This window comes from Nelusetta ayraudi, unplaced genomic scaffold (genome assembly GCF_046127955.1).
Source record: "Nelusetta ayraudi isolate G7.1 ecotype Tasmania unplaced genomic scaffold, CSIRO-AGI_Nayr_v1 ptg000203l, whole genome shotgun sequence".
Taxonomy (NCBI): domain Eukaryota; kingdom Metazoa; phylum Chordata; class Actinopteri; order Tetraodontiformes; family Monacanthidae; genus Nelusetta; species Nelusetta ayraudi.
The window spans coordinates 47567-65000 of record NW_027466252.1 but is presented as its reverse complement, the minus strand read 5'-3'; the positions used below and the strand labels follow the sequence as shown (position 1 = coordinate 65000).

Genomic DNA, 17434 nt, shown 5'->3' with positions numbered 1-17434 from the left:
GGGCCCACAGGTCCGGGATTGGTCGGAAGGCTGAGGGTCGGTCGGCAGTGAGAAGGATCCAGAGCTCCGGCCGGAAAATAAAGAATCTGCTGGATTTGCTGCGCGTGTCCGTCTGGGAAAAGGCACGGAGAAAGTGTGTTTTTTCAGAAGGTGGAGCCCCCTGTTGGTGTAACTTCTTCACTACAGGGCCAGGTTTCCGAACTTAGCAGCAGCTTCCTGTTTCCTGTCACGGCTGCAGCTCCGCCTCTTTCTTTTTTTCCTTCGCCAGAGGACACAAGAAAAACGACTCAGGATGGAGTTTTTCAAGACGGCTCTGCAATCAATTCAGCCTGGAAACCTCTGGAACGTCAGCGCTCCAGGTCGCTGCCGCATGAAGCCAATCTGCCGCTGCAGGCTGGAAACAAAAGCTTAAAAAAAAAAAACCTATTTAGGAAACTTGTACGTGTGAAATAAAGTTTGTGCATGAAAACACAGCCAACACGAGGCTCCGAGGCTCCGAGGCTCAGCCGCCGTGTTTCACAGGATTTGTTCTCAATCCTTGTAAAGGCTACTGGGAATAGAAAATGAGAATTCTCTCAGTGGCGGCACGCTTGCTCTCACACACACACACACACACACGCAAACACACACACACACACACACACGCAAACACAAACGCCTTGGAAGAATGCGCAGAGGAAAAATGTTGAAAACTACCCTGAAAATTTCGAGCTCAGTATTTTTTCCCCATTAGGCGCCGGAGAACTGAGGTGGACGGAGCAGATCCGGTGTCTTGGTGTCAGAAGAGACGATGGATACGGAGACTGTGTGGGTTTTTACTGAGGCTCCAGGGTCGAGTGTGTGTGAGGGCCAAAATTCTACAGCAAAAAAAAAAGAGAAGGAAAAAAATGATTTTTTTAAAAAAATTTTCATCAATCAATATCTTTACATTGTTTTGTAGAACAATGTAAAGTTTCGGACAATTTCACAAATCGGGACCCTTCAGCCAAACCACGACGTACAAGAGCTTCCTGGGGCGTCCACCAGGTGGCTCCACCTCTTCTTCACCTTCTTCCTGAAACGCCTCCATCAGGCCGCCACCGCCACCATCGCAGGAGGCGCCGCAGCGTCAGGCTTTATTGCGGCTCTTTTTTTTTTTTTTTACCAGCGCCAGGGTCAAGTGTCAGGGGTCACCGGCGCTGCTACACTATCCAGAGCCCCGCCCCCTCCGGCTCCCCCACCATTCGCTCCGCCAAGTTCATTAGCTTAATATCGTGGATGGGGGGGAACATCTGTTTTACTATGTCTTACCTCATCCCACTGGCCCTCTGGGAAATCATCTCGGGGAGCCGGAGCCGCAGCGCCCAAGCGGCCGGGGCCGCTCCGTCACCCGGGTGATTAGGGTCGTAGCGAGGCGGCGGCGGCGGCGCTGGCAGCGCAACGGGACAGCGCCGCTGTTATCTTCTGATGAAAGAGGCGTCCCACCCGGGTCGTTAACCGACGGGCTGCAGCGCTTCCAGCGGGACGTCCGTCTTTATTAAAATGTCAGCGGGGGCAAAATAAAATTTTTTAACTTGCATGCACGAAGATAATCAGAACCGGTTTGTTTATCTTATTTAGTTAAAATAAACAATAATAAAGACTCCTGGAACGAACAAACAGTAAGTTCATTTGCTGTTGTGTTAAGCTTTTATTTTGGCGGTCCGATGTCTCTCTCAAGAACTAAAGAGGTAACGTCGAATTCACCGGGCAAAGAGGTTGAAAGGTCGTATCTGCTCACTGCATCTGTCTTGGTGACCTATTTAGGGACGGTCCAATCAGAGGAGGCCTGGTTTTGGCCCGTGTTTTGTGAAACCAGCTCGTTTAGTCTGGCTTCGAGTTTTCCGAGTGATCCCATTTGCTTCTATAAACCACCTGCTGCCGCGGTGTGAGTCACCGAGGCGGCGGCGGTTTTGATGACGAGCGGCGTTAGCGCCAATCGCTAACGTTGTCCGAGAAAAGAGGAACTCTGGAGCTCCGTCACATGACCGTAAATCTCTCTGCAGACAAGAGAGTGCAGGTGTTCAGGCCATTACACACACACACACACACACACACACACACACACACACACACACACACACACACACACACACACACACTGATGTGAAGTTTACATCCAGGATTTTCTTCTCCAGGCTTTTGGAAGTGAGATGCCCAAGACAAGTAAAACACCATGTGGGTGATTTTTTTTTTTTTTTCTTCTTCTTCTTTTTTTTGTTAAGGCCGTAAATCAAAAAAAACAAACCACATGTTGCACCGGACAAAAGCGTCTTGGCTGGACTGGCTGCCTGATAAAGAGTGGTGCAGGCAGCACGGAGGAAGCGGAACGTGATGGGATGGTTCCATTGAGGATTATTATCTCAGGCCAGCGCCGGGGTCTTCGGTGTGCCGGGGCCGCCGGCCAAGGAAAACTCTCCCGGCGCGCCATGACTCAACACCTGAAAGATTCCCGCTTACAATTCACGTCAAGGCCGCGCTCATCGCACGCAGACGAATGGAAGGAAACTAAAAAAAAAAAAACTCTTTGACGAGATTTCAACGTGGAATTCTTCTGAAAAAAGTGGAAATCGTAAATCTCTTTAAAAGATTTTCCAAGTGCTCCTGACACATTGGCGTCCCGCAAACCTAAGACGGCCTCAGACTTGGGTGTGAGTCCTCCTCAAAGTCAGTCTAAAGCGATTCTTTGGGAGGAAATTAGTGTTTTCTGCAGCCTTCCGTTGGAAATTCAAAAGGAAAAGCAGCTCGATGGTGACTGACGCGTTGGTTAAGAGTCTTTAACGGCCGTCCAATCGATGCTTGTTCAGCCACTCAGCCTCCTCTCCAATTTCAAAAGAGCAGCGCTCCCCAGAGCCGGGAGCCAGGAGCCGGGAGCCAGGCGGACCATTTGCATATTTTCGGGGCTTTTTTCCCACTGCGACTGGACCGGAGCAACATCACACGGAGACGATCCAAAGGCAGGAATCCAGGGAGCACCGGAGCGCCGAGGCTGAGAGGAATACCAAACACTGGGCCGCCGTGCCGACGCTCCGACGCTCCGGGCCCCAGCCGGAGTGGAATGCGGCCTTTCAGGAGCTGAACCCAGGGGCACCGTCGAGGAGTCACCGCTTCCCACAATCTGGAGCTGGGGGGTGGGGAGGGCCGGAACCCCCGGAGGAGAATCCGTGTGATTCACTCCCGGATAAACCACTGGGAAAAGTGCAAAACTTTACGGACCGCCGCCGACTGAGCAGACGACTCGTCCGTCTCCACCCTCCAAACTTCCAGGGAGCTCTCGGAGGGAGGAAGTCGCACTGTGCAGTAAAAGTCTGGAACTTTTGGCAGATGTTCCGTTTATTGGTCGCACTCGGCCAGTTGAACCCAGGAACCAAACCTGCATCGGCCTCGTAATCATTCCCCCCCGTTTAAAGCCCGAACCTGGGGAGCAAACGTCCTGGTGCGTCCTGGAGGGAAAGAAAAAAAGCCGCGTCTGCATGCCTGTGGTTCTCTGCCAGCCTGACTCCCCCCCGGCCGCCGCCGCCGCCACCGCCCTCACCCTCCCCCCTCTGGAAACGCTGGACCAGCTCAGCATTCTTATTTGCGGCCGCTTCCTCGCTTGAACCGGACCGGCTCGTCTTTTCAACGTAAAAGGGAAGAAAAGTGCACAGACGAGCCGCAATTTTCTCGGTAAAAATAACGCCGGGGTTTTTTGGTCGATGAGGTCATGGCGCTGTTGGCGTTACGGCCGACATCCTCTGCTGCTCCACAATCAGCAGAGAGACACGAAGCTTGAAGCATCAGATCGGGAAGTGAGTGAGCGTCGTTTTCCTCGGCAAATAAACAAATCACTGAAGAGGAGCGACGAGCATTTTCTCCATATTTGAAGAGTGCGCCCGATATCTGGCATCTGCACCGCAAACTGCAGGGATTAACAATAAAGCACAGACAAGAAGTTGTGTGTCATCGGCGTACTTGATCAGGTTTCCATCACTTTGCCAAACAGTTGTCAGCACTTTAGTCGGCTTAACTTGGAAATTTGGGAATTCTCCCAAAACTTGAAGTTGGAAACTTCTGAAAAATTCTGACTGAGTTGGACTTCTTTTTTTTGTTTGTTTGTTTTTTGTTGCTTTGAGTCCTGCCAAGGAACCTGTTAAAAATCAAAGGAAGACACTTTAGACTTCTTTGCCTTTGAAAAATCTTGACTCATATCGTAAAATGAAAGGAAAAAAGCACAGAGCCGCACTGTCGGATGCACATTCCTTCATAGGGTAAACAGCGGTGCGTTACCTCGCAAACAATACCGCTGGTGTAATGAGCTGTGTTGGCTGAAGGGAGTTGGCAGGATCACACACACACACACACACACAAACACACACTGCTTATCTGGTCCACTAGCCGCTGAAGCTGTGACGGGACCGTGATGCGCTGATACCATCGCTGAAACCTCGGAGAGCTTCACAGGCTAAAGTCTGCAAAGGAAAGACCAAGAAGGAGGAGGAGAAGAAGAAGAATGTCAGGTTTTCACGAAAATTAGACTCGGAGTAAAAAACGAGCAAGGTTCATGTGTATTGTGTCTATGTCCATGGAAACTACAGGGGGCAGTGTTGCATCAATTTCTATTGGAGCTGCTTTTTAAGACCACGGAAGAAGAAGAAGAAGAAGAAGAAGAAGAAGAAGAAGAAGAAGAAGAAGAAGGAGAAGGATGGATGAAGAAGGAGAAGTTGGGTAAAACCATTGACGATTTCAAAAAGGAGGCCAAAAGCGGCCAAATGCTAAAAACCTGCATTCTATCATCTGGCCAGCAGGGACCGCCAAAGTTGGTTGCAAAAAGACTGAAAATAGACTGGCGGTCTAGGCCCTAAACACACACTGTTACAAACTGGTTCAAATATTCAACAATGTATTTGTTGAAAGACATCGCTCATGTCCATTTGGACCGATTTGGTGTCAATTTTAAGTCAAATTGCCCATAAAGTTGTGGGCGTGTCTACAGTTTTAAACTGTCGTCAGATCCCTGGCAGGGTTCTGAGGAACACGTTGCCCTCACGCTCCAATCACAGCTCATCTCCCCAGTACCGCCCACACATCCAGATCATGTCACCATGACTCCGCCCTCCTCGCGTCACGTGTGGTCAATGGCTAAGACGTGAAGATCCAGTGTGTTTTCAGTTTTGTTTTGGTAAAAACTCAACATCCTGCCAATACATACATGAATACAAGTGTATACTGGCAGTACAATAAAGGTCGTTTGGTCTTCCTACCCTACCCTACCCTTAGTCCTAACCTTAGTTCTCATGTATATAAGAATGTACATCGAGAAATAAGGGTCTTGTTCCTCGTTAGCTGCAATCTTAACACCATCGTTTTTTTAAGGAAGCCCACCTGACATTGTGTCTTCTATTTAGGCTAATGTCAGGTGGGCTTCCTTAAATACCAAGCATCCTTAAGAATAAATCGTACACACCGGACCTTTGCAGTGTTCCCATGCGGCAGGTTAAAGACTCTAAGGGTGAGATTTAGTAGGAAGTAAGTCTGTGAAGGCTCTCAGTTATCCAGCTCATCCTAATGTAGAAGGGTTCCGCTGCAGCAACTGGACTTGTTCCTGCGATCCTGAAGACGTTTCGACTCTCATCCGAAATTTCGGCCCGTCAGGAAAATCATTTTTTCCGACGAGAAAAAAAGGAGCCAATTTGCGAGAATTGCAAAATGAAAAGTGTGACAGCGCTCACGGCGGCACTGGCTCAACCCGTTCACCCTGCGGTCCCTCACACTCTGCAGGCAGGCAACACGTGCTGACCTGTGACATCATGCCGCAGGCCTCCCGCTGACCTCCGGGGGGGTCGGCCGCCATTCAGCGCACAAAGCCACTGTCAACACCGATCGGGGCGGCCTGACGGGAGCAGCGCCGTACAATTGCCACCGTCATCACACAGCGGCGCCATTAGCGACGCCTGGCTGAGCCTCTATGGCGGGCGCCGACACCCGGAGCAGCGGCAGGAACAGCGGTCGCCGCCCCCCGGTGGTGCCGCCGCGTGTCTCCGCTGATTTTCGCTGCAGCTCCAGAGCCGCCGAGAAACAAAGACGGCCGTGTCGCTGGAGCCATGATTTTGAAAATCGACCTGCGCACGGCGCCGCCTCGCTGCCAACTCAGCCGGGGAGCTGCTTAGTGGGCCGATCCGACCGGATGGACAGGGAGCGTCCGGCTTGAAAAAATCCTTTAAAAAAAAAAAAAAGGGTGAAAAAAAAAAAAAAAAGGGGGGCTTCAGTGTCCAGAGAGGATTTTGGGAACTTTTGTCGATGAAAATGTTTGAGATTTTATGTATTTATATTCTATTTTACTGTTGACTATTGGAAGGTTTAGCTCTCTCTCAGTTGTTGGGTTTTTTTGTTTTTTTTTCCTATTTTTGCGTCGCTTGCTCGTACACGTTTACGTTCACGACTGTTCCCTTTGTGTCGGGCTGAGCCCACCAGAACAAATTCCATTCAGCCGCGGCTGAAACGGCAGCAGAGCCGTGAATTCTGAACCTTTTGTTGTTGTTCACATCTTTACTTTTCAAGCCCGCACTCCAGCGGAGCGGCCTGGCATGACTAAATAAAACAATACAATGCAAAACAAAACAAAACAGAAAACCCACACCACATCCACACAAAGGCACAAAGACACGCACTAGAAAACACACACAGCACGTTTAGCCTTCTGTTTACGGCAGTCTCGGGGCTGCTTTAAGGAACTGCGTGGTTTACCGTCCACTTTCTAAAAAAAGGAAGAAGAAGCAGAAGAAGCGGAGGCGGGGCTTTCCCAGTTTGACTGTGCGGACGGACGGACGGAGTGACGGACAGATGACGGGAAACGTAGGCTCGTTTTAGCATCGGGCAAAAATCAAGAACCTATTATTGAACCACCTAGTGGCCAATCTGGTCACTGCAAGACGAGAACGGAACAACGCTTTGAGCCGATAACTCAAGATAACTCCCATCCACAGGCCGACGCTTCCCTCTTCCAATGAACACGCCAACACGAACCCCCCCCCCCGGCGGCGCAAACACAGATGAAATAGACAACTGCTGCGTGCTGTTTGTACACAGACAGAAGGTGAAGTTTGACAGTGATGGAACTTTGAAGGGCAGATCATGTCTAGACTCGCTGTGGAAAATATACTCTTCCTGACACACAAAAATAAAAAAAAAAACGCTGCGATGGTGAGTTTCAGCTTCCTCCTCCTCCCCCTCTTAAATCTTCTTCTATCACATAAAACACTTCCACTTATTTTATGCCCCAATTTCACTTCTGTCTGTGGTTTCACTGGAATGGAAACTGGAAACTCCTGCTTTTGTTGCTTGTTTTCGACATTCAGTTTCTCAATAAATGACAGTGGCTGGGGTTCCCTGGGTTGTTGCAGTCGGGCAGGCGGTGATGTGGCTGTTGAATTGCTCGGAACAGCCAGCGAACCGTTTCCTCTTTCTGCTGGAGCCGCGAAGCAACACAACAAGTTATGCAAACAAACAAACGACTGCAGTTCCCGTTTGGCCTGGCAGGACGCGCAGTGTGCGTGTCTGCTCGGGTCTTCGTGTGTATCACCGCAGCTTTTCTACCCTTAGTAGTCAAAACTTTCTGCTTAACACCCCCCTTGTGACACATCTGTTTCACGGTTTCTTATTCTGTTTGTGGAGGAGCGATAAAAGCACCCAAAAGATCGGATCCAACCCTCGGGAATCCTGACCCGACAGATAAAACAAATAAAATGAAATTAAAAATCGACGTGACGCACTGCGGTTATTTCCTGAGACAAGAGCTTTTATGGGGACCACATGTCGCCGCCGCATTCCTCCGATAAATGTCGGCCGACGATCCCAGAAGATGGAGAGGCAGCATCTCTCCATCACGCCCAGCGCAGGAACGCACGGAGGAAAAGTGGAGGAAACGTATTGAGGAGCCACTCGGACCAAGCAAGGGAAACACGAGAATGCAGGAGATGAAAAGTTGTGGCTCTCCAACTGGTTCTGGCCAAACATACATAGATGTATATTGTTTTTCTATATGGACAATGGCAGCCTTAATGGTCAGCCACAATATATATATGAGTCCATGTAAAAGTATAATCAATATTTTGATGTAGAGTTTTTTTTTTCTTCCAACACCGGTGTTATGTCCACACCGGTCTTCGATTCAACGCGTTTCCTCACCGAACAGCTGCAGATTCGTCAGAAAGTCACGTACACAACATATTACTGGCAGTGTCACTGTCCTAGTCCACATCTAGTGCAGTCAATCTACTCACTACGTGCTAGTGACCTTCAAAAGTGGTCTACGGAAATTTTTCGTCGAGCTAGATTTGATTTAGGGTTAGAAAAAGAACCTCAATGAGTTCGAGCAGCTTCCTGCTTTACTGCAGCTGCAACCAAAGAGCCTGAATGCATCGTTTCCAAAGGTAGCCACAGCATTCCGGACACTGAATCCAGGCAAAATGTTGTGGAATTGAGCTCTTGACTATTTTTGAATGTTCAATTTCTACTTCCTCTTCTCAGTCCTGCATCAGTCAGTCAGCCTCGGCTGAGGTCGGAGGTCAGTCTGCTTCAGGAAGGACTTTTGACATTTGAGGCCCTCAGGTTGTTTTCTTGTTGTTGGGTTACGAGCGACTCTGCCGCCATTGGCGTCGCTAAAACGTGTACAGCAGATGTTGCGTTTCTGTTGCAGTGCAGTAATTGGGGCACATTCCTCGAAATGGGTGGGGTGCGGGGGGGGTGCAGAGGAAAAAAATGCAGGAATTCCAGCAGCGCTCACGTCTTTCCGCACCCTGTACTTTCTTGGTAGCGAGCAAGGAAGAGCGGAGCGGCGCGCTTTTTTGGCTTGTTTGTTTTGTTTCGACACAGACGCCGTCAGTCTAAAGTGACTGACTGACTGACTGACTGACTGACTGACTGGCGGCGAGACAACAGCTGACACCATCGCCCTCATTGGCTGCTTTGATCTCGGGAGAAATAAAAGTTGAGCAGCGGCGCAGAGTGAAGCAACGGCGCTGAGAGCAGGAAGTGAAAGTCATGTGGTCGGACTTCAGTAGAAACCAGAATCTGTTTCACCGGGCCGCAACTTCCCCCTCCGCTTTCAGGTCAGCTGACCGGCGCTCTGGGACGGAGACGTTAAGAAAAAAAGATCTGTGTTTAACTTCATTTTGACTTCATCTCATCGCCTCATTTCTTTCATCAACTGCTGACTGTGTTTCTGAGCGTCTCCCCCTTTATGATGTTACAAAGGGACACTGATACATCTCCCAGCGGAGTGACAGCGCCAACGGTTCGCCAGGGTCTGACCTCTGACCCTTTTTTTTTTTTTTTTTTTTTAGCAAACTTTATCCAATGATAGCTGCCCATTTCATTCACATAACGTCCCATTAAGATGCATAACTGACCGGCTGTCCACACAGTTGACTGTTTTCCTGGAGAGGCTGAAATAAAGCTCTTAAAAGTGAGCAAAGTGTCCCATCCGTTGAAATTAGAAGAACGATAAGGCATTTTTAATATTTTTTTCTTCCCTTTGCTCCACAGGGAACAGACTTTTTCCCCTGTATGTGGTTTTCAGCAGGTGATAATAGTGATAATTATGTGTTGGCACAAGCTGATCTGATGAAAGCTGCGACTCTCTGACCTGCCACTGCAGCTTCCAATGTGCAAAACACCTTGCAAACCTCACCTGCACTGGCGTCAGCCACAAAAGGTGCCTTTGTTTTACCCCTGCCTCCCCTCTTTTAACCCTTTGAATAAAAGGGGGCCTGGTTTGTGTGTGTGTGGGGGGCACAGGCCTGGGGGTGGGTGGTGGTGGTGGTGGTGGTGGGGGGGGGGGGTCTTTTTGTTGTATTTTTTTGTGTGTGTGTCCGACGGTATTCTGGGAAAAGAGCTGAAAACATGGATGGCCGTCGGCGGCTCCCTGGGCCTCCAGGCCGTGTTGCTGGCTCAGGCTGTTTTTCACAAAGGGGGCCGGTGCTCGCTCACCTATAAAAAGGAAGGGTTTCCACCAGGTAGACAAGCAGTTCAGCTCCAGCAGAAACAGCTCCAGCAGCTCCAGCAGCTCCAGCAGCAACAACAGCAGCAGCAACCATGACCTCCAGCAGCATGAACATGATGAGCAGGATCATCTTCTACGAGGAGAGGAACTTCCAGGGCCGCTCCCACGAGTGCACCAGCGACTGCCCCGACATGTCCTCCTACCTGAACCGCTGCCAGTCCTGCCGGGTGGAGAGGGGCTGCTTCATGGTCTACGACCGCACCAACTACATGGGCAACCAGTTCTTCATGAAGCGCGGCGAGTATGCCGACCACATGAACATGATGGGCATGAGCGACTGCATCCGCTCCTGCCGCATGATCCCCATGCACCGCGGCAACTTCAGGACCAAGATCTTCGAGAAGGAGAACATGCAGGGCAAGATGCAGGAGGTGATGGAGGACTGCGAGAACGTGATGGAGCGCTTCAGCATGTCCAACATCCAGTCCTGCCAGGTGATGGACGGCCAGTGGCTGATGTACGAGCAGCCCAACTTCAGAGGCAGGATGATCTACCTGAGGCCCGGCGAGTACAGGAGCTTCAGCAGCATGGGCATGAGCAACTCCAGGTTCATGAGCATGAGGCGCATCCTGGACTCCTGCTTCTAGACTGGGGACCCCCCGTGGTGGTGATGATGGGCGGAGCCGAGACCTTCTGCCAGCGACTGCATCGACCCAATGTGCATAAAATCCTCCATGGCCGGCTGATCAGAGAAAAAAGAGCCGAAGCCAAAAGAAATAAAGTCTAATTTGTTATAAAAACACGCTTGCAATGGTTTGTGTCTTCAATTCTGATATATTATTTTCCCACCTGATAGCAGCACAGATGTTCATCTGTGAGCTTCTTTCTTCTTTTTGACTCTGGTAGGTCTTTGAACACATAGGAGTGAAGTGGCCCAAAACATCACTCAAATCCAAACAACTACAATAGTTTGCACCCAATAAAATTAAACATTAAAGAAAAAAACAAAACAATAACCAGACATTCCCACAAGGTTCAAACTTTCCTGATTGATCCTGGAAGTCATAGCTGAATCTTTTGGACTGAATCTCTACTTTGAGATCCCTGAGGTTCAAGCACCACTGACCCCACATGAACCAGTTCCAACTCAACTGGGGTCAAACTGCCCAAGCCACGATCAGACCCTGCCTACTGGGCCACCCAGTGACTTCCACAGTGACCCGGAGAACGATCTGAGTGGAGAGCCAAAGGTTTCCTTGTCATCTCCCTCAGGCACTGAATCAATAAAGCACCCGCATCATTTTCAAATAAAAGACTCGGAGTGAAGCATTTATTCCTCCAGCTCTGGTGCTGATCCACTTTCTGCTTGGTCCCAGAACCCGAACTCCTCAAGAACAAGTGCACACTTTTCTATCAAGAGGTCTGAGCAACCTTCTAACCGAGTCCAATCAGAGTCTGAATCAAGTCTGGCTGCTGGATGAGGAGTCAGAGCTGCTGTTTGTTCCGCTGCAAGCAGGATCTTAAAGACTTGCAAAGCAATGAATTTGAGATTAAACAATACGGGGGGGGGGGGGGGGGGGAGAAACTTTCTGCCAAAAAAAGAAAAGAAAGATTGAAAAAAAAAAAGAAATCCTGCTAAAAATGAAAAAAATATTCTGCTGAATAGCAGCATCACAGGGGAGTTTTTGTGGTGAACTTTATCCAAGTGATTCACCAGCTCAGTTGCTGGGAGGCTCCTTGGCTGAGTGGATGGACGCTTCTTCTGGGCCTTCTTTTGCCTTTGGTTTTTCTCAGTCACTTTTGCTGGTGGTGTTTGTTCCTTCTGCATGTCACAGCGAGGCAGACAGCCACAGAGCAAACCTGTCTCTCTCTCTCTCTCTCTCTCTCTCTCTCTCTCTCTCTCTCTCTCTCTCTCTCTCTCTCTCTCTCTCTCTCTCTCTCTCTCTCTCTCTCTCTCTCTCTCTCTCTCTCTCTCTCTCTCTCTCTCTCTCTCTCTCTCTGTCCACTTCTTCAATCATTGTTTCTGGCTGGCAAATAAATAAATGAATAAATAAATAATAAATGAACAAATAAAGTGTCCTCTGCATTGTTTTCATGGGTTCGCCGTCCACTGTTATTTGCTCATTTTTGGTTTGTTTGTCCAGTACGCAACTTTTTCCTCCGGCAGGACATTTAGCTTTAGGTTCCTGCTTTATTCTGAGCCACTTTTTTTTTCGCTTTCTTACTGGACAGAAGCACTGTGACATAAGCAATCCACCCTCCTGGGGATGAATGAAATATTCCGATTCTGATTCCGGGGATTCCGAAACACTGGCGGATGTATGAGCCGCCAGTGTGAAAGCGTCGCCGGCGGAATTCTTTCTGTCGCGAGTTTCTGGCAGCAGCAATAAAACCATCAGTGTTGTTGATAATAACAATAACAATAATCATAATAACAATAATAATAATAATAATAATAATAATAATAATAATAATAATTATGATGATAATGATGATAAGTCTAAGACATGTTTGGACACATCCACCATCACCATCACTGACTCAACACTTTTGACATCTCAATCCTGGCTGTTGTAGATTCAGGGTCCGTGTTGTTCAATTGAGCACATTAAAACATTCAGCGATACCAATTAATTTAATTTAAATTATACTTGATTTCAAAAAAACTAAAAATCCTCACTGATCATCGTCATCATCATCATCATCATCATCACTATCACCGTCATCGAGCTGTTAGATGATGAACTCATAGCAGATGTTGGAACCCAAGGACAGTTTGACCAGCGCAGAGGTGCCACAAAGGTGCTTTTGTTCTCTTGTTTTTAACCCTTTGAAAGAGGATTTTTTTTTTGTCCGGCGGTATTTGAAGTGAAACCGCCTCTCTCAGGTCTTTCTGAAAAAAAAAAAAAAAAAAAAAATGGCTGAAAACATGGATGGCCGTCGGCGGCTCCCTGGGCCTCCAGGCCGTGTTGCTGGCTCAGGCTGTTTTTCACAAAGGGGGCCGGTGCTCGCTCACCTATAAAAAGGAAGGGTTTCCACCAGGTAGACAAGCAGTTCAGCTCCAGCAGAAACAGCTCCAGCAGCTCCAGCAGCTCCAGCAGCAACAACAGCAGCAGCAACCATGACCTCCAGCAGCATGAACATGATGAGCAGGATCATCTTCTACGAGGAGAGGAACTTCCAGGGCCGCTCCCACGAGTGCACCAGCGACTGCCCCGACATGTCCTCCTACCTGAACCGCTGCCAGTCCTGCCGGGTGGAGAGGGGCTGCTTCATGGTCTACGACCGCACCAACTACATGGGCAACCAGTTCTTCATGAAGCGCGGCGAGTATGCCGACCACATGAACATGATGGGCATGAGCGACTGCATCCGCTCCTGCCGCATGATCCCCATGCACCGCGGCAACTTCAGGACCAAGATCTTCGAGAAGGAGAACATGCAGGGCAAGATGCAGGAGGTGATGGAGGACTGCGAGAACGTGATGGAGCGCTTCAGCATGTCCAACATCCAGTCCTGCCAGGTGATGGACGGCCAGTGGCTGATGTACGAGCAGCCCAACTTCAGAGGCAGGATGATCTACCTGAGGCCCGGCGAGTACAGGAGCTTCAGCAGCATGGGCATGAGCAACTCCAGGTTCATGAGCATGAGGCGCATCCTGGACTCCTGCTTCTAGACTGGGGACCCCCCGTGGTGGTGATGATGGGCGGAGCTGCGACCAGGCTCCTGGACCAGTTCTAAGACACTGAATGAACAGGAGCTGGGAGACGTTCCTGAAACCGCTGACAGCTGCCCGATGAAAATCTGCCACCATCAAACAAGAATAAAAGTCTAATTTGTCAACAAAACCATGCCGAGGTTGTGTGTCTCTTTAAATGATGGTCGAAAGTGAAAGGAAAAAAAAAACAACTTCATGCATCTCACTTTGAAAACCAAATTGTGCACAAAAAGTAGCTTAGCGACACAAACTAAAGGAACAATAAAGCAGTATTTCTGACCTTAAAATCCTAGAGTCTAAATTATGAGTATTGGTAGTGCAGGGAATTATGGCCCGTTTGCCACTGACACGGCGCCCCTGGCTGAGGAGCTTTAGTCGCCTGCCTGGCACCGGCCAAGACCCGTAGACAACATTCTCTGTGGAGTGAATGATCATTCAAGCAGGTACAAAATGACAGGGTGTTGTTTATAAATATATATATGTAGACATTCTTGCATATCTGAATTCAAAAAGCTCAGATCCAAATTCATTTTCAGCCAGTGAGATTTTGTCAGTGTCGCGCTGCTACCAGGTGGCTCAGCCGGCAAGTTGAGAGGCTGACTGGTCAGTTTGGGGGGGGGGGGGGGGGGAGGAGGCTGGGCTCTTACTAACCAACAAACTGTTTCTAAATTCTACATTCTGTGGAACACGTGAACGGTTACATCATGAGTGGTGATTATTTTAAATTCCTTTTTAAATGCAGGGCCAACGAAACTCAATTGAAAAGTATTTCTCTTTTGTGCAGTTGAAACTTTTTTTTTTTAACCGTTGCCTCATCAAACAGCAGCAACATCACACGCACACACACACACACACACACGCGCAGATTTTCCCCGGAGGAGACGAGCATAAAAAAACTTTAAAGCACTTTTGTTTCTGCCTCCTGCTTCCTTCTGGTGGATGCGGAAAGATCACAGGAAGATGAAAGAAAGAAAGAAAGAAAGAAAGAAAGAAAGAAAGGTGGGTGAAAATAAAAATAAAAACAACAAAATAAAAAAAATAAAAAAGCTTTTTCACATCAGCTTTGAGCAACAACGGTGACGGTGCAGGGAGGAAGTGAACAGCGAGTCGAGATCTTTGATCCCTTGCGGCTGACGGCGCTGCTCAGCTTCGGGCGGCAGTCCAACATTCGGCAGCTGCTGGAGTGAGCGAGCGAGCGGCAGCCTCCCCCAACACCACCACCACCACCACCACCAAAAGCAAACACGTGAGGTCATCGACACAGAGCCTGGTTGGTTGACAGAGGTTAAAAAAAAAGAAAGAAACCGAGTAGTCGGCGATGAGGGCAGCAGGTCTGAAAAAAGTGTCTGAAAACTGAAAGGACGGTGGAGACGTCGGAACAATGATGGGAAGGGATTAGACACATGTGTGTGTGGTTGGGGGGCTAGCGGGTGGGGCGTGTGGGGGGTCATTGTGCCTGGTTCGGCCCCGGCCTGTGCTCACATCAGGCCTCACATCAGTCTCAGACCAACAGCTGGAGCACCACCACCACCAGGATCTGGATTTATAGAGAAAAAGGGGCTTAGAGACGGTCTCATGGGGTTAGGGGGATCACTGAGTGAGCAAATGGGGGGAGTAGGGAGAAGGTGAGAGAGGGAGGAACGGAGGGAGGGAGGGAGGGAGGGGAGCTTCAAAGTGAGAACCGGCACTACAGACGCATTTTTTTGGTCTCTGGATTGTCGAGGATCTCAGGGTGTTTCACATATATTTTGTTAAACACATCATCCGTGTTCTCCCGGAGTTGCCAGAGGACAGGAAAGAATCGGGAAAACCAGCATTAAAAACGTTATTCCTGAGCTCGCTGGTTAGCGCGCCAGCGGCCCCGTTTCCTAGCCTCCCACTAGTTAGTCCTCTCCTCGGAGAACGAACAGCGCCCCCCTTTGGCTGTGTGAACCCGATATGCCGATATGTCACCGCCTGCTTTATTTCCACCCTGAGGCCAAGAGGTCACCACAGTAGATCATTTCGGCAAATTGTTCCGAACGTCGTCTCTATGGGGTTTCCGACAAAGGCCAAGGTGTTGAGTTGCACTCGCTGGGGGGAGATTTGTGAAGCCTCTGTGTTTTTTTTTCCTTTTCTTTCCTTCTCTCTCTCTCTCTCTCTCTCTCTCTCACTCTGCTCGTCTTTGTTTTTCAAACCTTTATTTCTCCGGTTGTCATGGAATGGGGCTAGCAGGCTGGAAAAGCTGGTTTGAGGGGGCAGTGAGACGGAGGCCCAGATGGAAGATCGAAGGTCTGTGCTGTGACCCGCCAAGATCAAGGTATGCAATGTTGGTGGGAGCGCCTCAGAGAGTTTGCGTCGACTCCTTTTCGTTTCCAGAAAGCGGAGAGGGTGGGAGGAAAAGACAAAGTGCGAAGTGTTAAACGGCAGGCGGAATTTGGTGCAACAAGAGCGAGAGGAATTAAGTTTCACACACTGACGGAGGCAAACAGCTGCGGGGTCGTTGGTCGCGCCCACACAGACTCCAGGTCCTCCGTGATTTGGTTCCGAAGTACCAAAAACATCCTGCAGGGTCGTCTCGATGAAATATGGTTGTAGACATCCAGCCCCTGCCATACCTCCGCCCCCTGCTTGCAACTAATCAATTTAGCCATCCAAACACAGGCTGTCATTAGCCAAAAAACTCACATTCCTAAATCTTCTTTTGTGAGCAACACAAAATACACACAAACTTTCACAGAAGGACAGAAATTAATTTGTCAAAGTTTTATGGTCTGAATGACAATTTTTAAAGACTTGGTGACCCTTGGTCAGACAAAGCTGCAGTTTTCAGGTTTCTTCTGCAGGTTGAGCTCAGTGTTACTGTATGTGCAGCACTCAGCTGCACATTAAATAACACAGACCCACTTACCGAGCAGTCTGGTTTGGTATCTGAACCTAGATATTCTCTAACCAGATGCCTACTTTGCGCTGCCAAATCACATCTGGCTTTTATGCGGTTAAACGAGTAAGAACCCTCTGGATTCTCAGGAGATCTGGACTTTGTCAGTCACACATCTGAAAAGTCGCCAGGATGCTAATATAGAATAAATCCCAAAGTGATCCCAGCATAATTCTATACTTATTACTTAAACCTCTGCGAATGAGGCAGCCAGGCGGGGTCATGCGGTTGAGAACACTGTCCGGGGACGGTCCGGCAGGATATTATCTTGCATCCCGCCTCCGTCTGCAGGGGACAATAAGTGACATCATCCACCCGATACTCCTGCCTCACTGCTTGAAGAGCCAGATGACTAGATTGGTGGTTCCTGGAAAGGCAAGGAAACAGAGGCAATCTCTGCAGTATCCATACGGGACGGTAGTCCTGGTAGTCCTGGTAGTCTTAGTAGCCTTGGCACTCCTAGTACACCTGGTAGACCAGGTAGTCCTGATAGCCTTGGTAGTCCAGACAGTCTGGTAGTCTTGGTAGTCCAGGTTGTCCTGATAGTCTTGGATGTCCTGGTAGTCTTGGTAGTCCTGGTAGTTGCGGTGGTCTTGGTAGTCTAGGTAGTCCAAATAGTCTCGGCAGTCTTGGTCGTCCTGGTAACCTTGGTAGTCTTGGTAGTCCAGGTTGTCCTAATAGTCTTGGAAGTCCTGGTAGTCTTGGTAGTCCTGGTAGTCGGGTAGTCTTGGTAGTCTAGGTAGTCCAAATAGTCTTGGCAGTCTTGGTCATCCTGGTAGTCGTGGTAGCCTTGGTAGAC

General features: G+C 49.1%; 1 pseudogene; it reads left to right on the top strand.

Annotated features, from left to right (window-relative positions):
* Positions 1–10012: 10012 nt before the first annotated feature.
* On the top strand, positions 10013–13745 carry LOC142881565 (uncharacterized; annotated as a pseudogene).
* Positions 13746–17434: the final 3689 nt, after the last annotated feature.